This window comes from Dermochelys coriacea, chromosome 20 (genome assembly GCF_009764565.3).
Source record: "Dermochelys coriacea isolate rDerCor1 chromosome 20, rDerCor1.pri.v4, whole genome shotgun sequence".
Taxonomy (NCBI): domain Eukaryota; kingdom Metazoa; phylum Chordata; order Testudines; family Dermochelyidae; genus Dermochelys; species Dermochelys coriacea.
Genome location: NC_050087.2, coordinates 14,574,345 through 14,598,031, shown reverse-complemented (window position 1 = coordinate 14,598,031; position 23,687 = coordinate 14,574,345). Strand labels below are relative to the sequence as shown.

At 42.7% G+C, this 23,687-nt stretch overlaps 1 long non-coding RNA gene across 6 annotated transcripts in view; it reads left to right on the top strand.

Annotated features, from left to right (window-relative positions):
• The window catches only part of LOC122458381, a 60,186-nt gene that overhangs the window by 1,255 nt on the left and 35,244 nt on the right, over nucleotides 1-23,687 (top strand). Inside the window, exons 1-6 of one of the 6 annotated variants that reach the window (XR_006278404.1) lie at nucleotides 9,846-12,737; nucleotides 13,222-13,308; nucleotides 15,317-15,411; nucleotides 16,886-16,955; nucleotides 17,088-17,171; nucleotides 18,412-18,521. This is a non-coding gene — a long non-coding RNA (uncharacterized LOC122458381). Of the gene's footprint in view, nucleotides 1-9,845; nucleotides 13,309-15,316; nucleotides 15,412-16,885; nucleotides 16,956-17,087; nucleotides 17,172-18,411; nucleotides 18,522-23,687 lie in introns of those variants that run through there. The other 5 variants (XR_006278406.1, XR_006278401.1, XR_006278402.1 and 2 more) reach the window with 5 other exon arrangements.

The following is a 23,687-nucleotide window of genomic DNA, read 5'->3' as shown; positions in this document are numbered from 1 at the left end:
GCAGAGACGGGCTCCATCTTACGAAGAGAGGGAAGAACATCTTTGCCAGCAGGCTGGCTAACCTAGTGAGGAGGGCTTTAAACTAGGTTCACCGGGGGAAGGAGACCAAAGCCCTGAGGTAAGTGGGAAAGCGGGATACCGGGAGGAAGCACAGGCAGGAATGTCTGTGAGGGGAGGGCTCCTGCCTCATACTGGGAATGAGGGGTGATCAACAGGTTATCTCAAGTGCTTATATACAAATGCACAAAGCCTTGGAAACAAGCAGGGAGAACTGGAGGTCCTGGTGATGTCAAGGAATTATGACGTGATTGGAATAACAGAGACTTGGTGGGATAACTCACATGACTGGAGTACAGTCATGGATGGTTATAAACTGTTCAGGAAGGACAGGCAGGGCAGAAAAGGTGGGGGAGTAGCACTGTATGTAAGGGAGCAGTATGACTGCTCAGAGCTCCGGTACGAAACTGTGGAAAAACCTGAGTGTCTCTGGATTAAGTTTAGAAGTGTGTGCAACAAGAGTGATGTCATGGTGGGAGTCTGCTATAGACCACCGGACCAGGGGGATGAGGTGGATGAGGCTTTCTTCCGGCAACTCACGGAAGCTACTAGATCGCATGCCCTGATTCTCATGGGTGACTTTAATTTTCCTGATATCTGCTGGGAGAGCAATACAGCGGTGCATAGACAATCCAGGAAGTTTTTGGAAAGCGTAGGGGACAATTTCCTGGTGCAAGTGCTAGGGGAGCCAACTAGGGGGAGCGCTTTTCTTGACCTGCTGCTCACAAACCAGGTAGAATTAGTGGGGGAAGCAAAAGTGGATGGGAATCTGGGAGGCAGTGACCATGAGTTGGTTGAGTTCAGGATCCTGACGCAGGGAAGAAAGGTAAGCAGCAGGATACGGACCCTGGACTTCAGGAAAGCAGACTTTGACTCCCTCAGGGAACAGATGGCCAGGATCCCCTGGGGGACTAACATGAAAGGGAAGGGAGTCCAGGAGAGCTGGCTGTATTTCAAGGAATCCCTGTTGAGGTTACAGGGACAAACCATCCCGATGAGTCGAAAGAATAGTAAATACGGCAGGCGACCAGCTTGGCTTAATGGTGAAATCTTAGCGGATCTTAAACATAAAAAAGAAGCTTACAAGAAGTGGAAGGTTGGACATATGACCAGGGAAGAGTATAAAAATATTGCTCGGGCATGTAGGAAAGATATCAGGAGGGCCAAATCGCACCTGGAGCTGCAGCTAGCAAGAGATGTCAAGAGTAACAAGAAGGGTTTCTTCAGGTATGTTGGCAACAAGAAGAAAGCCAAGGAAAGTGTGGGCCCCTTACTGAATGAGGGAGGCAAGCTAGTGACAGAGGATGTGGAAAAAGCTAATGTACTCAATGCTTTTTTTGCCTCTGTTTTCACTAACAAGGTCAGCTCCCAGACTGCTGTGCTGGGCATCACAAAATGGGGAAGAGATGGCCAGCCCTCTGTAGAGATAGAGGTGGTTAGGGACTATTTAGAAAAGCTGGACGTACACAAGTCCATGGGGCCGGACGAATTGCATCCGAGAGTGCTGAGGGAATTGGCGGCTGTGATTGCAGAGCCCTTGGCCATTATCTTTGAAAACTCGTGGCGAACGGGGGAAGTCCCGGATGACTGGAAAAAGGCTAATGTAGTGCCCATCTTTAAAAAAGGGAAGAAGGAGGATCCTGGGAACTACAGGCCGGTCAGCCTCACCTCAGTCCCTGGAAAAATCATGGAGCAGGTCCTCAAAGAATCAATCCTGAAGCACTTAGAGGAGAGGAAAGTGATCAGGAACAGTCAGCATGGATTCACCAAGGGAAGGTCATGCCTGACTAATCTAATCGCCTTTTATGATGAGATTACTGGTTCTGTGGATGAAGGGAAAGCAGTGGATGTATTGTTCCTTGACTTTAGCAAAGCTTTTGACACGGTCTCCCACAGCATTCTTGTCAGCAAGTTAAGGAAGTATGGGCTGGATGAATGCACTATAAGGTGGGTAGAAAGCTGGCTAGATTGTCGGGCTCAACGGGTAGTGATCAATGGCTCCATGTCTAGTTGGCAGCCGGTGTCAAGTGGAGTGCCCCAGGGGTCGGTCCTGGGGCCCGTTTTGTTCAATATCTTCATAAATGATCTGGAGGATGGTGTGGATTGCACTCTCAGCAAATTTGCGGATGATACTAAACTGGGAGGAGTGGTAGATACGCTGGAGGGGAGGGATAGGATACAGAAGGACCTAGACAAATTGGAAGATTGGGCCAAAAGAAATCTAATGAGGTTCAATAAGGATAAGTGCAGGGTCCTGCACTTAGGATGGAAGAATCCAATGCACCGCTACAGACTAGGGACCGAATGGCTCGGCAGCAGTTCTGCGGAAAAGGACCTAGGGGTGACAGTGGACGAGAAGCTGGATATGAGTCAGCAGTGTGCCCTTGTTGCCAAGAAGGCCAATGGCATTTTGGGATGTATAAGTAGGGGCATAGCGAGCAGATCGAGGGACGTGATCGTTCCCCTCTATTCGACACTGGTGAGGCCTCATCTGGAGTACTGTGTCCAGTTTTGGGCCCCACACTACAAGAAGGATGTGGATAAATTGGAAAGAGTACAGCGAAGGGCAACAAAAATGATTAGGGGTCTAGAGCACATGACTTACGAGGAGAGGCTGAGGGAGCTGGGATTGTTTAGTCTGCAGAAGAGAAGAATGAGGGGGGATTTGATAGCTGCTTTCAACTACCTGAAAGGGGGTTTCAAAGAGGATGGCTCTAGACTGTTCTCAATGGTAGCAGATGACAGAACGAGGAGTAATGGTCTCAAGTTGCAATGGGGGAGGTTTAGATTGGATATTAGGAAAAACTTTTTCACTAAGAGGGTGGTGAAACACTGGAATGCGTTACCTAGGGAGGTGGTAGAATCTCCTTCCTTAGAGGTTTTTAAGGTCAGGCTTGACAAAGCCCTGGCTAGGATGATTTAACTGGGACTTGGTCCTGCTTTGAGCAGGGGGTTGGACTAGATGACCTTCTGGGGTCCCTTCCAACCCTGATATTCTATGATTCATAATCTGAAAAGACATGCCAAAGCACCTCCAAAATGCCCTGTTTCATGCCAGGTAAAAGGATAGTGACAAAATAAAGCTTTTAATCAGTGATAACCACAGAGTCCTGACCTGCACCGCCACTATACATTGATGCAGTATTTTGCAATTTACACTCTTTGGAAATTGTCCAGAATAATCAATCCAAATATTTTGTCCATTGCTAGTTAAACAAACATTTTCCTGGAAACCTGCTGATACCTGCTTTCTTCATTAACCCTTTTTTGGTATTGTAATGGGAGATCTTGGAACATTGGTCTTTGATGCACCATTTACCCTTAAATAGAATTAGCTATGGAAGGAAGAAAACATATTTGCATCTTGTTGGTCAATATTATTAGCCTCTAGTATACCAGTAACTGGATATCCTTTCTGCCCTATTGCTCAGTAGTTCAGCATTCTTCTTGGTATGACATAAATTAAAACCTTAGGCTGAGCTGAGGAACTATTTCATCCACAAATAAAATACAAGTCCTATGGCTATTTAGTGAAGCTAGCGAAAAAAATTGGACAGCAGTTTTCCATTGGAAAATGCACTTTCACCAAAATCTAAATGTTAATGGGAAGTGTTGATTTTGGCAAAATTTTTGAGAGAAAAGTCTCAAAATGATTTTTTTTTTTACTTTCTCGGTTCAATAATGTCAAAACATTTTGTTTCAAATAGGTAAACTGTTTTGTTACAACTTTATGGTTTAATTTCCTTTCATTTGGATTTATTATATTATATTATAATGTAAAATATTTGTTATTATTTATATACTATTTTATATTATCATGTTTTGACATTATCAAAATATTTCAGTGATTTCAGATAAAATATTTCAGAATTCACATTCCATGAGAAATGTGAAATTTGGATTTTTTGTTCCAATTTAGAATTAAAACAGATTTTAAAATCTTGGGATTTCCTGTGGGATGGAAATTCCATATCTGATCAGATCTAGTATTTAGTTAGATTTCCCACTGCCAGTTTTAAATGCACACCATTCCTGGCTGTTATCAGAGTGTATAAAATAAAAAAATCTATCTAACAAATGCTTTTATGTCATTAGAGAGACAAGGTGGGGTGAGGTAATATCTTTTATTGGACCAACTACTGTTCGTAAAAGAGAAGCTTTTGAGCCACAAAGAGTTCTTAGAATCATAGAACTGGAAGGGACTTCGAAAGGTCATCTAGTCCAGTCCCCTGCACTCAAGGCAGGACTAAGTATTATCTAGACCATTCCTGACAGGGGTTGTCCAACCTGCTCTTAAAAATCCCCAATGATGGAGATTCCACAACCTCCCTAGACAATTTATTCCAGTGTTTAACACTTTGACAGTTAGGAAGTTTTTCCTAATGTCCCACCTAAACTGCCCTTGCTTCAATTTAAGCCCATTGCTTCTTGTCCTATCCTCAGAAGTTAAGAACAATTTTTCTCCCTCTACCTTGTAACAACCTTTTTATGTATTTGAAAATTGTTATCATGTCCCCTCTCAGCCTTCTCTTCTCCAGACTAAACAAACCCAATTTTTTCAATCTTCCCTCACAGACAATGTTTTCTAGACCTTTAATCATTTTTGTTGTTCTTCTCTGGACTTTCTCCAATTTGTCCACATCTTTCCTGAAATGTGGCTCCCAGAACTGGACACAATACTCCAGTTGAGGCCTAATCAACGTGGAGTAGAGCGGAAGAATTACTTCTCATGTCTTGCTTACAACACTCCTGCTAATACATCACAGAATGATGTTTGGTTTTTTTGCAACAGTGTTACATCGTTGACTCATATTTCGTTAGTAATCCACTATGACCCCCAGATCCCTTTCCACAGTACTCCTTCCTAGGCAGCCAGTTCCCATTTTGTATGTGTGCAACTGATTGTTTCTTCCTAAGTGGAGTACTTTGCATTTGTCCTGATTGAATTTCATCATATTTACTTCAGACCATTTCTCCAGTTTGTCCAGATCATTTTGAATTTTAATCCTATCTTCCAAAGCACTTGCAACCCCTTCCAGCTTGGTATCATCCACAAACTTTATAAGTGTACTCTCTATGCCATTATCTAAATCATTGATGAAGATATTGAACAGAACCGGACCCAGAACCAATCCCTGTGGGACCCCACTTGTTATGCCCTTCCAGCATGACGATGAACCACTGATAACTACTCTCTGGGAATACTCTCTCTCTCCAGTTATGCACCCACCTTATAGTAGCTTCCTCTAGATTGTATTTCCCTAGTTTGTTTATGAGAAGGTCATGTGAGACCGCATCAAAGGCCTTACTAAAGTCAAGATATACCACATCTACTGCTTTCCCCCCATCCACAAGGCTTGTTACCCTGTCAAAGAAAGCTATCAGGTTGGTTTGACACGATTTGTTCTTGACAAATCCATGCTGACTGTTATTTATCACCTTATTATCTTCTAGGTGTATGCAAATTGATTGCTTAATTATTTGCTCCATTATCTTTCTGGGTATAGAAGTTAAGCTGACTAGTCTGTAATTCCCCGGGTTGTCCTTATTTCCCTTTTTATAGATGGGCACTATATTTACCCTTTTCCAGTCTTCTGGAATGTTTTCTTCAGGAAAGGTACTTCCAGGGTCACAGCAAAATGCAAAGTGGAACAGATTGTTTATCATAAGTAGTTAGCACATATTGTAAGGGATCATTCAACATAGAGTGGTCCTTTGCAGTCGTAGGACAAAAAGAGGGGGTTAGTGGGTGACAGATTGTTGTAATAAGCCATAAATCCAGTGTTTCTGAACACTGGTCTTAGATTGGGCCATAAAGCAGAAATCAAACACCTACATTTCGAGACCTTCTATTGACCAGTGGTCCACCAATACTAAAGGACATGGATTTTCCACCCGATGAGCAGAATCATCATTTTTCTATGACTTTTTATACAGGAAGCTTGAAAATGGTGAAGTTCTGAAGTGGCGCTGGCTGCTTTACTCAGATTCCACTGACAAGGTTTTCTGTTTCTGCTGCAAGCTCTTTGACTTGAATCCAAAATCATCCCTAGCATTTGAGGGGTCAAATGATTGGAAGCACATGTCTCAGATTCTCGTGCATCATGAAAAGTCTCCTAATCATTTCAATTCCTACCGAACATGGGTCAAAGCAGAGCAAAGGATAAAACAGGATAATTGCATCCACATGGACAACCTGTGATTAAACAAGAGACAAAACCCTGGGAGGACATTATAAAGAAGCTCATGCCTATAACATTTTATCTTTCTAAAAGTAACATGACTTTCCAAGGTTCATTTGACAGGCTCTTCATGGTGAACAATAGGAACTGCCTGGGTTTGGTGGAGTTAATAAGAAAATATGACTAAGTAATGAAGGAAAATTTGGGACATTTCCAGGGAGGTGATGGATCACTACTACAGAAAAAGGATCCAGAATGAGACATTCTTAACAGGTTAAGGAGTGCCAAGTACTACTCAGTGATATTGGAGTACACTCTAGATGTGAGCCATTCTGAAAAGATGTCTTTTACTGTTAGGTTCCTCTACACTTTTGATAGCAAAGTGACCATTCAAGAGCACTTTATCGGTTTTAAAACAATGGACAAGTCTACAGGGGAAGGGCTAAATCTTTGTCTACACTACAGACCTTACAGCAGCACAGCTGTACTGCTCTATGTCAGCCACTCTGACAGCATAATTAAACCATTCCCAATGAGCAGCAGTAGCTATGTCGGGAGATGCTCTTCCACTGACAGCACTGTTCATGCCTGTGCTTTTGTTGGTGAAACTTACGTCGGTCAGAGGTGTGTGTTTTTTCACAAAAAGTTTTGACAACAAAAGTGCTAGTGTAAACAAAGCCTAACTGATACTATACTTACTACTCTGGAGGAATGCAACATAGGTATCAGAGACAACTGGATCCAGAGATATGACAACGGTGCTGTCATGAATATAGGGGGAAGGGTAGCAAACTTTATGTATGCCAGCCCATTCAATAGCATAAAATCCCTCCTTGGCAGCTGTACTGGATTGCCTTACCTGTAAAGGGTTAAGCAGTTCAAATAACCTAGTTGGCACATGACCAGAAGGACCAATGAGGAAAGAAGATACTTTCAAATCTTGGGGGGGAAGGATTTGTTTTGTTGTTCTGAGTGTTGTTCCCTCTCCGGATGGAGGGAGAAGCCAAGAAGGTACAATATCTCTTGAAAAATATACCTGGAATAATCCATCTAAAACCACAGAAACTGTAAGTAGGGCAAGGAAATGTGTTAGGTTATCTCTTGTTTTGGCTTGTGAATTTCCCTATGCTAAAGTGGTAGTTTCATTCCTGCTTTTGTAACTGTGAAGCTGAGCCCAGAGGGGAATCCTCTGTGGTTTAAATCTTTGTATTACCCCATAAAAGTTACCTTCCACCCTGATTTTGCAGGTGTGATGCTTTTATTTTTTTTCTTTATAACAAAAGTTCTTTTAAGAACCTAATTGATTTCGGTGTCCTGAAGACAAAGGGTCTGGTCTGTAATCACATTGCTAAGGCAACTGGTTGGTATTTTATTCTCAAGCCTCCCAGGAAAGGGGGTGAAAGGGTTTGGGGGGATATATTGGAGGGATAAGGATTCCAAGTGACCCTTCCCTGAATTTTTGTGTAAATCTCTTGGTGGTGGTATCAATATACCGTCCAAAGACAAGGGAAGGAATTTGTACCTTGGAGAAGTTTTAACCTAAGCTGGTAGAATATAAGCTTAGGGGGTCTTTCATGCAGGTCCCCACATCTGTACCTCAGAGTTCAGAATGGCGGGGGGGGGCCCTGACAGGTGCAAACATGAAAGGGAAAAACAAGAGTGTACAGGCAAGAATACTTAATCAAAACCCAAGAGCACTGCTACTCGCTTAATCTCGTGGTGGGGGATGCTGCAACATCTTCAACAGAGTCCATGTCCCTCTTTTGCAACCTACCTGCAATGGAACAAACTTTTAAAAAAATCACCAATGGCTAAATGACTGGAAATGTGGCACACGTGGCTCGAAATACTGGACAAAGACATCAAAATGCACATTGATGTTGCCAAATGCCTTCACACAGGTGTCAAAAAGGACTGGTCAACCTGGAGAAGTTTAAAATTGTTTCTGAACAAGAATTGACAGTCAAAAGTCAATATTCAGAAGAGGGCCTATTGCAATACCCCAGTCACATGTGACTGCAGGGAAACAAAAACCATGGAACATCTGTTGGTCTGTCAGCTCCTGGAGGAACCATACACCATGGACGATATTGCCAAGGTTACAGACCAAGCCATATCATGTGCCCAATACCAGGAAAAAGTCTATGATTTTGGTGGAAGAACACAAGACAAAAAAAGAAGGCTGGTTGTGTTAGGGAGCTATGTACAGACAAATACAGCTAGTACAGGCAAGATTCCCTTGTGCTGGAGGCAGGTGGTAACAAGATGATTCTCAGCCCTTGGTACCAGAAGAAGCAATGCAATCACTTAACGTTGACAATCTTACTAACTATTGACCAGAATCACATCTTCCCTTCTTGGGTAAGATCGTGGTGAAGGTTGTGGTGAGACAACTCAGTATCAAGATGCTTCTGATCTACTCGACATAGTCAACTTTTGGAACTCATTGCCAGGAGATGTTGTGAAGGCCCAGACTATAACAGGGTTAAAAAAAGAACTAAATAAGTTCATGGAGGATAGGTCCATCAATGGCTATTAGCCAGGATGGGCAGGGTTGCAAAACCATGCTCTGAAGTGTCCCTAGCCTCTGTTTGCCAGAAGCTGGGAATGGGCAACAGAGGATGGATCACTTGATGATTACCTGTTCTGTTCATTCCCTCTGAAGCACCTGGCATTGGGCACTGTTGGAAGACAAGACACTGGGTTAGGTGGACTACTGGTCTGACCCAGGGCCATTCTTATCTTCTTTTATCATAGCACATCTTTTTCTCACTATTACATACATTGGGGACTTGCTATCATTTCTTTGTATGTCTTTATTAAATTAGAACATACTTAAGTGATTTTATGAAGCAGAGATTTGTCCTTTGTTATCCTTTAGGGAGATTAATAGGGTGATGAGCCAGAGGTATCTTTAATGGCTTTCATTCTCATTGCAATGCTAGAGTCCAAAGATATTTGTAAGGATCAGATCAGTGTTAGTATGTTTGTGTAACCCACACGCCTTTGGGGTGTGGTGTTTGACAGGTTGGATCACAGAAAACCCCTCGGGAACTGCCAACTGATGTGCTGAGACTACTTCTAACCCATTTTCCCTGCCAGCTTGGGTCTCGAGAACCTTGCCAATTTGAGCCAGACACGCTAGCCAGTTACAAATCCCACAAAAGCTGCAGGCTAAACTGAAAACAGCTTAAGAAGTGTTCCTGTCTCTAACACTCAGATGCCCAGCTCCCAGTGGGGTCTAAACCCAAATTAATCCATTTTACCCTGTATAATTGTTTGCCCTCGATAACACTGATAGAGAGATATGCACAGCTGTTTCCCCGCCCAGGTATTAATATATACTCTGGGTTAATTAATAAGTAAAAAGTGATTTTATTAAATACAAAAAGTAGGATTTAATAAAATACACAAATAATAACACACAGAACAAAGTGAATTACCAAGCAAAATAAAATAAAACACGCAAGTCTAAACCTAATACAGTAAAAAAGTGATTACAGATGAAATCTCACCCTCAGAGATGTTCCGGTAGGCTTCTTTTACAGACTAGTCTCCTTCTAGTCTGGGTCCAGCAATCACTCACACCCCTATGGTTACTGTCCTTTGTTCCAGTTTCTTTAGGTATCCTTTGGGGGTGGAGAGGCTCTCTCTTTAGCCAGCTGAAGACAAAATGGAGGGGTCTCCTGGGGATTAAATAGACTTTCTCTTGTGGATAGAGACCCCCTCCTCTTTCCTATACATAATCCAGCTCCAAGATGGAGTTTTGGAATCATATGGGCAAGTCACAATTCCATGCATGACTCAGTTTTTACAGGTAGCAGCCATTGCCCATATGCTATCTTGAATGTCTCCAGGAAGACTTCTTATGTGGATTGGAGTCTTCCAAGATCCATTGTCAGTTAAGTGTTTTTTGATTGGGCACTTAATTTGCACATTCCTTTCTTAAGAAGCTGACCAAATGCTTTACTAAGGCTATTTAAACTCAAACAAGTACACAGCCAATATTAATAACTTTGAATCCAAAAACGATACATGCATACAAATAGGATGAATGTATTCAGTAGATCATAACCTTTACAGAGATATGTTACATAGCATATGTAGCATAAAACATATTCCAGTTATGTCATATATACATTCATAAGTATATTCCCATAAAGCATTATGGGGTGCAACTTCACAGTGTTCTGTTCCATCTAGTGGTTCCGAGACCACTTAGCTAGAGAAAGAAAATGAGTGTGCTACAGCCTTACCTAACATCCAGCTGGTTTTTAGCTCATGTGGCAAAGGCTCATGCACTAAGCTCCAGAGGTCCCACATTCGATCCCGCCGAGTGGGGTCTGTTGACATTACATTTGCTTATTGATATTGTCCACATTATCCATCTTTTCAACCTTGTGGTTCTTAATCCCTTTAAAAGCCAATATTGTGGTATATAAGCATATGGTGCAAGGAATCCAGTGATGAAAGAGTTAGGAGAGATGCCAGATTTTCTTCTCCTCCCCCCACAGAGGAACTCAGGTTTCAAACTCTGCTGTGATGCCATGTTCTATGCCCTATGAAGACCTTGCCAGAAGAGGGAAGTCAAGAACTAGCATTTGTAACACAAAAAAAAAATAGAAAATATATTTTAAAAACTATAAGGCCATATTTATACATGATAAAAGAGGATTCTTTAAATTTAGCATGGGGGTGTTTAATGGCAAAATTTCTTGCCAGAAATATGAGGATTGTAAATACAGCTGTCAGACTGGAACAGTTTCCCACCCAGAAACAGCAAATGGCAACTGTAGGTAGGGCAAACTGGATAGCTCACGGAGTTGTTAATGGAACATAATGTCTTTCATTTCTAGATACCTTATTCTAGTCAGACTCAGACATGTAGTGACTGAAAAATATGAGGTTTCAGAATAGCAGCCGTGTTAGTCTGTATTCACAAAAAGAAAAGGAGTACTTGTGGCACCTTAGAGACTAACAAATTTATTTGAGCATAAGCTTTCGTGAGCTACAGCTCACTTCATCTGATGCATCCCATGAAGTGAGCTGTAGCTCACGAAAGCTTATGCTCAAATAAATTTGTTAGTCTCTAAGGTGCCACAAGTACTCCTTTTCTTTTTGAAAAATATTACCATTTCATGGTTTTAGGTGGTCTAAGTGAATCAAGGTCTCCTCCTTGTTGTCAGGCAGTGAGACCAAGAACTGAATGAGCCAGGGAAACTGCACTCACCTCTCTAACCTCTACAGGGGGTTCCATCCAGGTCAAAGGAAAGGCATAGTGGCAGCAGAGTGTGTAGTGGGGAGTGGGGGCTGAGTTGAGGAAAGATGTCCTGCCAATGTATCTATTCTGTAGATAGAGAACTCCAGACTCCTCTGTCTCATACATTTCAACAGAACAGAATTCACACAATCAAACTAAGACAAACTAAAGTAAAATTAGGTTTCAGAGTAGCAGCCATGTTAGTCTGTATTCGCAAAAAGAAAAGGAGTACTTGTGGCACCTTAGAGACTAACAAATTTAAACCTGTCATTATGCAAGGCACTGAATTTAGCTGTATAGAGTGGAAAAATTTGTTAGTCTCTAAGGTGCCACAAGTACTCCTTTTCTTTTTAAAATAAAATTGTTATGTGACTAATGAAATGAATAGATAGAATCTCAGCCTAATCCAGGATTATGATGATTTCTGCCTTGTCTTTCTTTAAACTTCCTAGAGTTTTCAGGGGAGTGTCAGCAAAGCTGGGGAATACTTCTGCACAAGGTATAGCTCTCTGGCAACACCCTACACTGTGGCTATAACATCCTATGCTTTAGCCCTGTTGGGCAAACTGGATGATGAGAAGGAGCTTGTGACAGCTTTGAAAGATAAAGTTTTGTGGCTAATTCAGTAACAGAAAGATGTGGCCTTGTTGGGAGGGAATTCAAAAGTGAGCAACAAAAATGATAAAGGGAGGCAGAGACAGAGACAACAATGTGGGATACAGCGTAATGGTCCAGTCTTTCAAACACTTACCGTCAAGGATAGTGCTTACTCTGCTAAGTAGTCCCATTGAAGTCAGTATTACTACATTAGTATCATTTATGCCTGGAAATATTCCAAATGATAGCTACATTAAGATGGAGTTAAAGGTTGAGAGTACATATCGGTACAATACATTACAGAAAAGTTGTAAATATTCCAAAATTAAGCAGGACAGTCAGACTTAAGGTTAAACTTGAAAAAAAAGTCCAATTGCATTGAGGTATGGAAATGCACTGTTCAAGCACACAAGAAAACTTTATCTCTGCCCTTGTAGTGATGCCTTGAGAAAAATTCTCTTTAAAAATCTGTTTAAAAAACTTTAAAAAACTGGAACCACAAACACTATATTGTCTTAATCATAATCATGCTGTTGTTATATGACACCACTACAGGTAACTTTAATTCTGAATTTCCTGAGTATCTGATGCTGGTTTTGGGGCTGGTGGCCGCTTCCAGGAGCCACATGAAGCCAGAGCAGGTAGGGAACCTTTCTTAGCCTGCCAGTGCAGACCACAGCTGCCAGGGTCCATTTTCAACCAGGCATTCCGGTCGAAAACTGGCAACCCTACTTGCTGGTAAACAACCATCACACAGTAACAACTTGTCATCATCAGCCTGAGCTAGGATTTTACCAATGATCTCCCCATGAATTCCTTGTGTGGACAAACCCTACATTTTCAGTCTAATTCCAAGGTTTCTACATCATAAACACTCCCCACTCAGTGAGTTGGCAATAATCAGCCCCCTTGTTGGAAGGTTCAGCAAAGGCCAAGATTTGAGAGGCCCATACAAACTGAGCTGCTTTCTTACTCCTAGACAGAGTCCTTCTAGAAGAGGCTCGAGGGGCCTGGACAGTGAGGCAATAGTGCGTGTATACAAGGACCTTGCCGTGCTGCTGTCTGTGTTTTATATGTCCTTGGGGATACACCTTTTCTCAGTAATAATGTCTTTCTTTCCCACAGAAAACTGCTTCAAGCAGCACCAGATGAATGGTTCAATCACCCTGGAGACACGGTTAAAGGAAGCCTGTAAACCTGAAGCGGATTATGGTAAATCTGTGATTTAAGCCTGCAGAGTATTTTACCCAAGGAAAGAAGATGCACAGTGCAGATTTAGATCTAGATGAAAATTCTACTGCAATTTTAAATTATGGAATTCCTATCAGTGTAATTAAGATTCATGTTTGAGGCTGATTCAGGTGCAGAAATCTCATGAGATTTTGGGCCCAAATTGGAGGAACGGTATACATCTCTTTTGATCAGCTATTCGCATCAGCTCTCATGTGTCTCTGAAAAAGCTCTGGAAGATAGGTCTCTCCCAATTTTTGATCTAGCTCAGAAACAAAACGGTTTGAACCTGGGGTTTCAAATCCAGCTTCCCACACAGAAAAATTCCAAGGGGATCAGATTTAAGTTACTGGTTTTGGTCCATGAAGACTTATCCAGTGATCGATTTTGAACTGAATGTAAGGCTGCTAGCCTCAAAATGAGCATTGCATGCTAAGATCTATAGTCTTTGTGAGCCACCTATATCATTTATGCTATTAAATGCAGGAGCACCACTTGGGGTCTCAAGCATTCATTCTTTATATGGCTTTAACAGCATAATACATATGCTAAGAAACTTACACAAAGGCTTTGTTTAAGTTTGTTAGCATATGTATTGTGCTGTTAAGTTGGTCAGGAATCCTCAAGAGGGGAGGGCGGGGGGGGGGGAGTGTTTGCACAGTGTGTTTGATTCTGTTTCTCCCCATTGGTCTGAATTATCCATGACATTCATACTGCATCACATCAAGTCCAAATTATTAGAGGAATGCCTCTGCTTGCATTGACCAGAGGATGTTTGGATTCTGATGTCAGCCCAGTTCTGCAGCCTGATAAGAATCAGGTGTTGTCCCCAATGTACACAGAATTTGTCTTTGCAGCCAAAATAGTCTAACATGCATTTTGTTAACTGGAACTGGAGCAGCAAAACAAAGAAAACAAATGCCTCATTTTCCAGATTTGTGGGTGAGAGAATTTAAGTGAAGATTATAATGCCAGACACTGACAGCCTTAAACTAGCTGCCTCAGGAATCTGTCAAGAACTTTGATGAAAATATGTTCCTCATCTTAGCAATGGAGCTAAGCCTTATCACACATCTGCCCACCTTTATTTGAATGAAGCTCCTTCTGATCTGACAGTTCAGACATTGTCAGTTTCATCCAGAACAATTTACAAACTTGGAACCAAACCCTGTAAATCCTTGATCATTTGATCAATCCCATTGAAGACAATGGGACTATCTGCATGACTATGGACCACTTTTTTGGAAAGAGTTTCAGGAGTCTGTTCTGTTCCTATAAAGGAAGTTGAATCTCCCATTGAAATGCAATGTTTGCGTACAATATCATAATGCAGTTTAGGATACAGTTTTACTTAAAATTTGTCTTTTAATAAGTTATACATATGCTGAAATGGCTCCTCATCCAACTCCCGTATTCCATATAAACAGACTGAAATACTACGTATTTTCGGAGAAAGTAGGTAGTTAAGCATGTTGATGTTTGTATATACAAACACCCATTTCATCACTGGACTGGAAAATATAGTTGAACTTAATTTTCTATGGAATTTGAAGAAAGTTTAACAGCCCCAATTGTTTTCCGTGTTTATCAGTGTGTACCTGAAAAAATTACATGCCTTCTCAGAGAAAAGAATCAGTCCACACTTACTGGAAAAAAAATTCCTTCCAATGGGTGTTCAGAAGAGTGCTACAAGATGCATACATAATCTCATGAGTAGAGGGCGGAAAGGATACCCGCCCACATATGACCAGCAATAAATAAATTAAATAAATAATAAAATCTCAAAGAGGCAAAGGTTAACAGATTTGCAAACCTAAAAATCTATGTTATGCTTTAAACCACCTCAGCACATATCAGATTTATGAACATTAAAAAGTTATCTGCAAAGGAACACTGAAGCCCATTAGCCTGAATGTGTGCCAGTATATACCCTCACTTAACTAAAGGCTCAGTCGCACCTGAACAGCTAAAAATTAACCTTTCCCTTTAGGCTAAACAGAGTCATGTCACTGGCTCCAGCTTTGTTGTTACATAACAGATAACAAAACTCCAAGTGGGGCATGGTGCTGGCACATAGGGTTTCAGGTATGTGGTATGATTTTTCAGAATCTTTTTTGGGCATAGTCATGTATGTGAAATAGCTGGTACTTATGATTATGCTATTTCTATGCATGTATCATCTTGGTATCTGAAGTTATGAATATTAGCTATGTTTACTACATGTTTGCTTCTGTGGTGATGCCCACAAGGTATTTAGCCAGCACATGAAGGGACAAGTCAAGTTGAATGGCCTATTAAGGATCACTTAGCTCACAATGGACCCTGGAAAATGCCTGTTTACACTTAATGGACTTTTTGTGAAAGTTCTAATTAGAATATGGGTGGGGTTGATGGACATGACTTGCCCATGTGACTCCAAACACCATCTTTCACAATGAGAACAGATTTCCCTTTACTTGGCAGAAGGCGGGGCCCCGGGCTGGAATTGAGAGGAGTCACATGGAGGGTCACGTGGGGAAGTCACTTGCCCCCCATTATGTCCCTCCCATGAGTGCAGTACCGGCAAGAAATGATTTCTACTTGCACCACTGCATGTGGGGAGCCCCGGAGAGGCAGCACCAGCCCTGCCAACTGGCAACAGTAGCAACCTGAGCTCCTCCATTGCTGTCCCCCCTTCCTGGCTGTGCCTCTGAGGCACCAGCACGGGGACAAAAATTTACCAACATGTTGGGAACACAGGAGTGTGTGTGTGGGGGGGGTGCTTTGTCTCTGTCTGCTCGCCATTGTGACGCCCCTAGTTAAATGAGTGAGATGCAGCCCTGGAACTCCTAACACCCCGCCAATGCCTCTTTTTGGTGTCACAGTCAGATCAAGGATCAATGTGAAACTCCTAATCCAAGCGTGGTGGGGTAGATTCCCAGCCCGGGTAGGAAAAGGGTTAAAGAGCTACTCTGCACAATCATCCCCAACCCAGTACACCTATGAGGGCTTATCAACCCTAGGTCCTCACCAGGAGGATCCCTGTTCAGTGCAGGGTAATAGTGTGAAGGGACCAGGACTGCAAATCTGAGCCCCTGGAAGAAGGGTTTGACCAGGGAAGCAGCTTGAGAGCCTAAGCTGCCCATGTCCTCTCCTCTCAGAAAGGAGAAGGGCTGGTACTTCTCTCTCCTTTTTTAAAAAACTCTTTGGCTTCTTGAGGGCTTCAGACTCTGCTTTTTGTGGGCTGCAGAAGCTTGGACTCCTTTGATGCACACCCCCGGAAAGGGGGCAGAAGCCCTTAAAGCACAGCCTGAGGGCTGTGTCCTGGGCTCTCCACAGGAGCAGTGCCCATCCTCTCCTCAAAGAGGTGCTAGAAGTATACAAGATCGGCTCCAGGCACCAGTGAAGGAAGCAGGTGCATGGAGAAGCCAATAGAAAGGGGAGGCAGTCCGTCCGCATGTCCGGGTCTTTGGCGGCAATTCGGCGGTGGGCCCTGCAGTCCCTCTCTTCCTCTTCGGCGATATTTCAGTGGCAGCTCAACCAGGCTTGGTTTTTGTTTTTTTTTCTTCGCCACTTCCAGCAAAAAAACTGGAGCCGGCCCTGGAAGTATAACCTATTACACGGAGACATGGAGGATTCTCTTAACACATGTAAGCAATGGAATCAACGCCCTTTATCCTTTTGTTGTTCTAAGTCCCTTTGACTCCCAGTGAGTTGATCACACACTGAACTCTCTGCAGAAAAGTTCTGCAAACTTTTAACTAGTGTAATTTTTTTTTTAGTGTATAAAATCAGGCTCATAAAAACTGAAGAATCGAGCAGTTATGAGAACTACATGATGGAAATTTTGGAAGTCATTAAAGCAGGTAAGAACTTCTTTGGGTTGAAAAAAATCAAATTGATTCCAAAATTATGAGCCTTCTGTTTCAACGACCATTGGTATAATGGCCAGTGTAAGAGATATTAGCTTAAGGGTCCAGGTGATAAGATAAAGATCATCCAGTCTCTTGCTTCAGGGCATTACTGCTCACCATAACAAATCAGGAAGGAAACTGCCCCCTATACAGCACTGCACAATTGGCCAGTTGAATTATGGGAAGTTTCCACTTTCCTCTGAATTATCCACAGGTTTGGAAGGATTAAATTTTTATCAGTAAATGTCACACTGATTTCACCATACACACACAAACCAATGGACAAATATTTCTGTCAGCAATAATCAAAATTTACAGATAGGCAAAGTAAGAAAAATGTTGCATGAAAATTTAGAGTTTGATTTAAGGATATCTACTTTGTAAATTATAATGTGTGATGCTGACAATTTGATTTTTAACTGTTATAATGCTTTAACTTTTTTTGAATCTCAACATCTACTGTAATTAAAAAATTGTCTGATACCTCCCACGTGGCCAAGTGAGCACAAAAGCCAGGAGTCAGATTTCAAGAACCTGTGCATAGAATATGTGGAGTTCTCCCAAACTATGATGGTATTTGAATGCCCACAGTCAACATAGAAATGGCCATTGCAGTGGCCTGAATGGGATGGTTTGAGCTGAGCTGGAGCATAATGCTCAGCCCAAGACACAATCACTGCGACAGTTGTGATACTGCAAAATCCCCTGCCCTGCTTGGGGCTTCTCTCTTTGCTTTCTTATTGTTTTTCTAGATGTATTCAGTGACCAAAAACCCTACATAAATGCAGAGTTAATGTTGCTAGGTGGTACGTTGTCCCCTTGCAGAATGCTGAGTTGAGCAAAACTCAAACATCTGAAAACCAGGAAATGCAGAGTTAAGGTTGCCTGTGCAACCTTAACGCTGCCCTTTTTCAGCAATGCCCCAATACCACCCTGTTAACACACATACCTTTACTGTGCCAACCCCATGAAGTGGATGGGTGAGATTCTGTGGCCTGCATTGTGCAAGAGGTCAGACTAGACGATCATAATGGTCCCTTCTGACCTTAAAGTCTATGATTCTATATATAAGCCCTTCACCACCTTTTGCAGCCCATTCACTCCCACCCACAGAATTCCATTGAACACTGTTAAAGGACAAAAACAAAACAACAAAAATGGTTGCCCACACCTCCTTCCCTCTGTTTTCCAGGAGCTGGCAGTGACCAATGGGAATTATTTGGACAGAGTCCAGGTGCCGTCAGTGTGTTAGGTGTACCTCCACTAAATGGTGGAGGCAGTAGTTGGGCCTTCTGAGTAAAGGTAAGTCTGTGATATGAGGACATGTGGATTACTTTGAGGTGTGTGACAGAACTGTGATTACGATATGAGGAGATCTATGTTTTGCATCCTCCAAAGTGTGAGCAAAGGGAAGTGCTGCATGTGTACTTTCAGGATCTGGTATGCATCATTTCCATGCAGAATTGTATATGTTATGCAGTTAGCAGAGCCCAGGGGCTTTATTGCAAGAGGTATTGTCAGTAGCGAGTTTGGATATGAGAGCAGCCTAAGCATTTATTATCTGCCTGCGCTCCAGATGAAGTGACTATAGCCAGTGTCAGGTGTAGCTGTAATGAATGGTGGAGGCAGTAGTTAGCCCTGCCTGGTAGAGGTGTATTTCCGAGATCTGTGGATTCCTTTGAGGTGTGTGACAGAGCTGTGACTGTGACATGAGGAGATCAATGTTTTCAATTTTCTCCTGCGTGAGGAAAGAGTGGGGTGTGTGTACCCTCAGATTGCAGTATGCATAATTTCTGTGTATGATTGTCAATAGCAGGACAAAGGGCTTTTATTATAAGGAATAATGTCAGCAAGGAAACAGAATTTGAGGGGATTGCAATGCTTCAATGGTGCCTAAGTGAAAGTGAGATGGTATCCTGTGAATAAGTATAAGGGAGTTATTGTAAAAGTCTGTGAAGCAGTTCTTAAATTGTAATGTGTGGTATTCTTTCTGGGCTGTTGGCTAAGTGTATGGGAGTATGCCAGGATCTTGAACCTCCGGGATCTTATAGTGCCAAGGGCTAGTGGGAGTATGTGCTGACTTCATATTGAGGCATTGCTCAAAAAGCATAGTGGGAACACGCCATTGGCAAGTCATTTGGGGAGGGGGGGCGCCTTGAAAAGTGTCCGATGGAATCCTGTGGGTGAGAGTGAATGGATTGTAAAAGGAGATGAAAAGCTTGTAGATCTCAGCAACTGTGGATTGGCAGAATAAAGTATGTATGTTAACGGTTTGCATTTGGGCATTGCTGGAAGAGGGTAGAGTTAAGGTTGCATGGGCAACGTTAATTCTGCACTTCCTGGTTTTCAGAAGTTTGAGTTTTGCTCAGAACAGTGTTCTGCAAGCAGACAACATACTACCAAGCAACCTTAACTCTGCGCTAACAGGCTTTTGCTGTTGAATTTCCTGTTTTTTTGGAAAAAGAAAAGATATGTTGTTGTTAGGAGTTAGTAGTCATTTGGGCAGTTATATATTTCTGGGTCCCACAATTAGCATATTGAGCCAGTCATCCCTACCTCCTACCTACCATACACATCAGCTGTGTCCCACCAGCTCTGCTCTGGTACACCTCCCCAGCCATGCCCATGACCCATTCAGTGCCCTCCCCCAGCTATGCCTAGGCCTCCCCACTGCAAGCAGGGAATGCATCTCCCTGAATTCTTCACTCCCTGGTATACAAATGCTCCTATTACCATTACTTGCCCTCTCCTATAACCTGAATCACATCCTGTGTCTGGAACAAAGGGCAACTATGTTACAGTGGAATAGTATTGGGGTGCAGGAAGATTGGAGTATAAGTTGGTTGGGATGCCGTGCAGAGCTCAGGGTGCGAGGAAGATGGGGTCCACTAGACCACTGGCAGAGCTGAAGGGTGAAGGGGGGTTGGGGTGCACTGGCAAAGCTAGGATTGCAGGGGTTTGGGGATGCACTGGAAAAGCTGGGGTGTTTGCATGCAGAGATTTGGGGTGAACTGGCAGGACATGTTGGGATACAAGGTGGTTGGGATGCACTGGCAGAGCTGGGGATTGCAGGGTGTTGAGGTGCACTGGCAGAGCTGTGCAGTACAGGCATATTGGGGTGCAGGAAGGCTTGTGTGCAGGCGGTTGAGGTGCACCGGCAGAGCTGGGGCTGGTGGTTGGGGTGCCGGTGGGTTGGAATAGTTTGGCAGAGGTGCGGGGTCCCATGCCTCCCTCACCTGAGACCCCAAACTCTTTCACCACACTTACCATCCATCCGTTATTTATCCAATTCCCCAGAATTTTCCTTGCTCCAGCCCCAAACCCCCAGCCCTATTCCTTTCCCTCCCTAATATCCCTCCCATCTCAAGAAGCGTTCACGTTCTGATTTTTTTCCTCTCCAAATAGTTTGATTACATTTCCACCAAAATAAATCTGGTACCTATGACTCACAAATTGTAGCACCTCCAGCCACTCAGTTCCAAACTCCTTTTGTCTTAGTTTGGGAGTTGTGATTAACTTTTATCCTTAGATATGGTAATTGCAGGGTGAGTTCACAGCCATCAAGGGGTCTGAGGGCAAGTCTACACTACAAAGTCCACTTCAGTTACACCTACAGCCGCCACAGTCATTACATCAGTGTTGCATGTCCACACTAATTCCTTCTGTCAGCAGTGAATGTTCTTACCAGGAGTGCTGACATTGATTTAACTGTCTGTGTGGGGCATTGTAGGGCACTGCCAGCCATGAGCCCCGGGCTCAGCCGGAACAGTCTGATGAAAGCAATGCAGTGTCTATACTGTGTCTATATCAACCTAAGCACTATGTCTGTTGTGGAGATGGAGTTATTAAGTCGGTGTAGTGGGTGACTTAAATCGGCAGAAGCAACATTGTAGTGTAGATACTTACAGAGTTAGGTCGACATAAACTGCCTTACACTGACCTAACTCTGTAGTGTAGCCCAGGCCTGAGATTCATCCAGTTATTAAAAAGAAAAGGAGTACTTGTGGCACCTTAAAGACTAACAAATTTATTAGAGCATAAGCTTTCGTGAGCTACAGCTCACTTCATCGGATGCATTTGGTGGAAAAAACAGAGGAGAGATTTATATACACACACACAGAGAACATGAAACAATGGGTTTATCATACACACTGTAAGGAGAGTGATCACTTAAGATAAGCCATCACCAACAGCAGGGGGGGGAAAGGAGGAAAACCTTTCATGGTGACAAGCAGGTAGGCTAATTCCAGCAGTTAACAAGAATATCAGAGGAACAGTGGGGGGTGGGGTGGGAGGGAGAAATACCATGGGGAAATAGTTTTACTTTGTGTAATGACTCATCCATTCCCAGTCTCTATTCAAGCCTAAGTTAATTGTATCCAGTTTGCAAATTAATTCCAATTCAGCAGTCTCTCGTTGGAGTCTGTTTTTGAAGCTTTTTTGTTGAAGTATAGCCACTCTTAGGTCTGTGATCGAGTGACCAGAGAGATTGAAGTGTTCTCCAACTGGTTTTTGAATGTTATAATTCTTGACGTCTGATTTGTGTCCATTCATTCTTTTACGTAGAGACTGTGCAGTTTGGCCAATGTACATGGCAGAGGGGCATTGCTGGCACACGATGGCATATATCACATTGGCAGATGCGCAGGTGAACGAGCCTCTGATAGTGTGGCTGATGTGATTAGGCCCTATGCATTCCTACAACTACAATACCCACCTGCTGAAGTGAAGAAACAGATTGACAGAGCCAGAAGAGTACCCAGAAGTCACCTACTACAGGACAGGCCCAACAAAGAAAACAACAGAACGCCACTAGCCATCACCTTCAGCCCCCAACTAAAACCTCTCCAACGCATCATCAAGGATCTACAACCTATCCTGAAGGACGAGCCATCGCTCTCTCAGATCTTGGGAGACAGACCAGTCCTTGCTTACAGACAGCCCCCCAATCTGAAGCAAATACTCACCAGCAACCACACACCACACAACAGAACCACTAACCCAGGAACCAATCCTTGCAACAAAGCCCGTTGCCAACTCTGTCCACATATCTATTCAGGGGATACCATCATAGGGCCTAATCACATCAGCCACACTATCAGAGGCTCGTTCACCTGCGCATCTACCAATGTGATATATGCCATCGTGTGCCAGCAATGCCCCTCTGCCATGTACATTGGCCAAACTGGACAGTCTCTACGTAAAAGAATGAATGGACACAAATCAGACGTCAAGAATTATAACATTCAAAAACCAGTTGGAGAACACTTCAATCTCTCTGGTCACTCGATCACAGCCTAAGAGTGGCTATACTTCAACAAAAAAGCTTCAAAAACAGACTCCAACGAGAGACTGCTGAATTGGAATTAATTTGCAAACTGGATACAATTAACTTAGGCTTGAATAGAGACTGGGAATGGATGAGTCATTACACAAAGTAAAACTATTTCCCCATGGTATTTCTCCCTCCCACCCCACCCCCCACTGTTCCTCTGATATTCTTGTTAACTGCTGGAATTAGCCTACCTTGCTTGTCACCATGAAAGGTTTTCCTCCTTCCCCCCCCCCCCCCCGCTGTTGGTGATGGCTTATCTTAAGTGATCACTCTCCTTACAGTGTGTATGATAAACCCATTGTTTCATGTTCTCTGTGTGTGTGTATATAAATCTCTCCTCTGTTTTTTCCACCAAATCCATCCGATGAAGTGAGCTGTAGCTCACGAAAGCTTATGCTCTAATAAATTTGTTAGTCTCTAAGGTGCCACAAGTCCTCCTTTTCTTTTTGCGAATACAGACTAACACAGCTGCTACTGTGAATCCAGTTATTAGTACTTCTCAGATTAACAGCAGAAGGCAAAAGAAGGAAACCGTTTTTTGGAGGGGACCTGTAACTCAGGAACTCCTTCGCCAAATGACCCCAAATTTGGATCCCTAACTCTACCCTATGCTACCATGAGGCACACCAGATTTCAAAGCAATCCGATTAACTATGCAGATTTTAGAGCTCTTACAAGAGTTGAGGATTAAAGCATATAACAAACTGGCATGGAACCCATCTAGCTGGTTTTTTGTATTGGTGCATCTGCAGTGTAAAAATGTACATTTTCTTAAATACTATTCTCAGTTTGGGTCCCTCAAAGATTTAGTGAGTGCCACGCACTACCTTTGGTAAAACTCAACAGATTGAGACCATTTTTACCTGCATCCCATCAATAGCTTGATCTTTAGCTCTCTGCAAAAAAACAAAACAAAACAAAACAAAACAAAAAACCTACCTAGAAACCTTTTTTAAAAAATAGCTATTTTTTCCAGGCTTATGTCTCTGGAATCTCTAGCTCGAATGACTCCAAATTTGCATCACTAATCCTACCCTGCATCCTCCTGAGGCACACCAAATTTAAAGAAATCCAACAAACATGTCAATTTTAGAGCACTTAGAAAGGTCAATCTTTAAACAGATAGTTTGTCA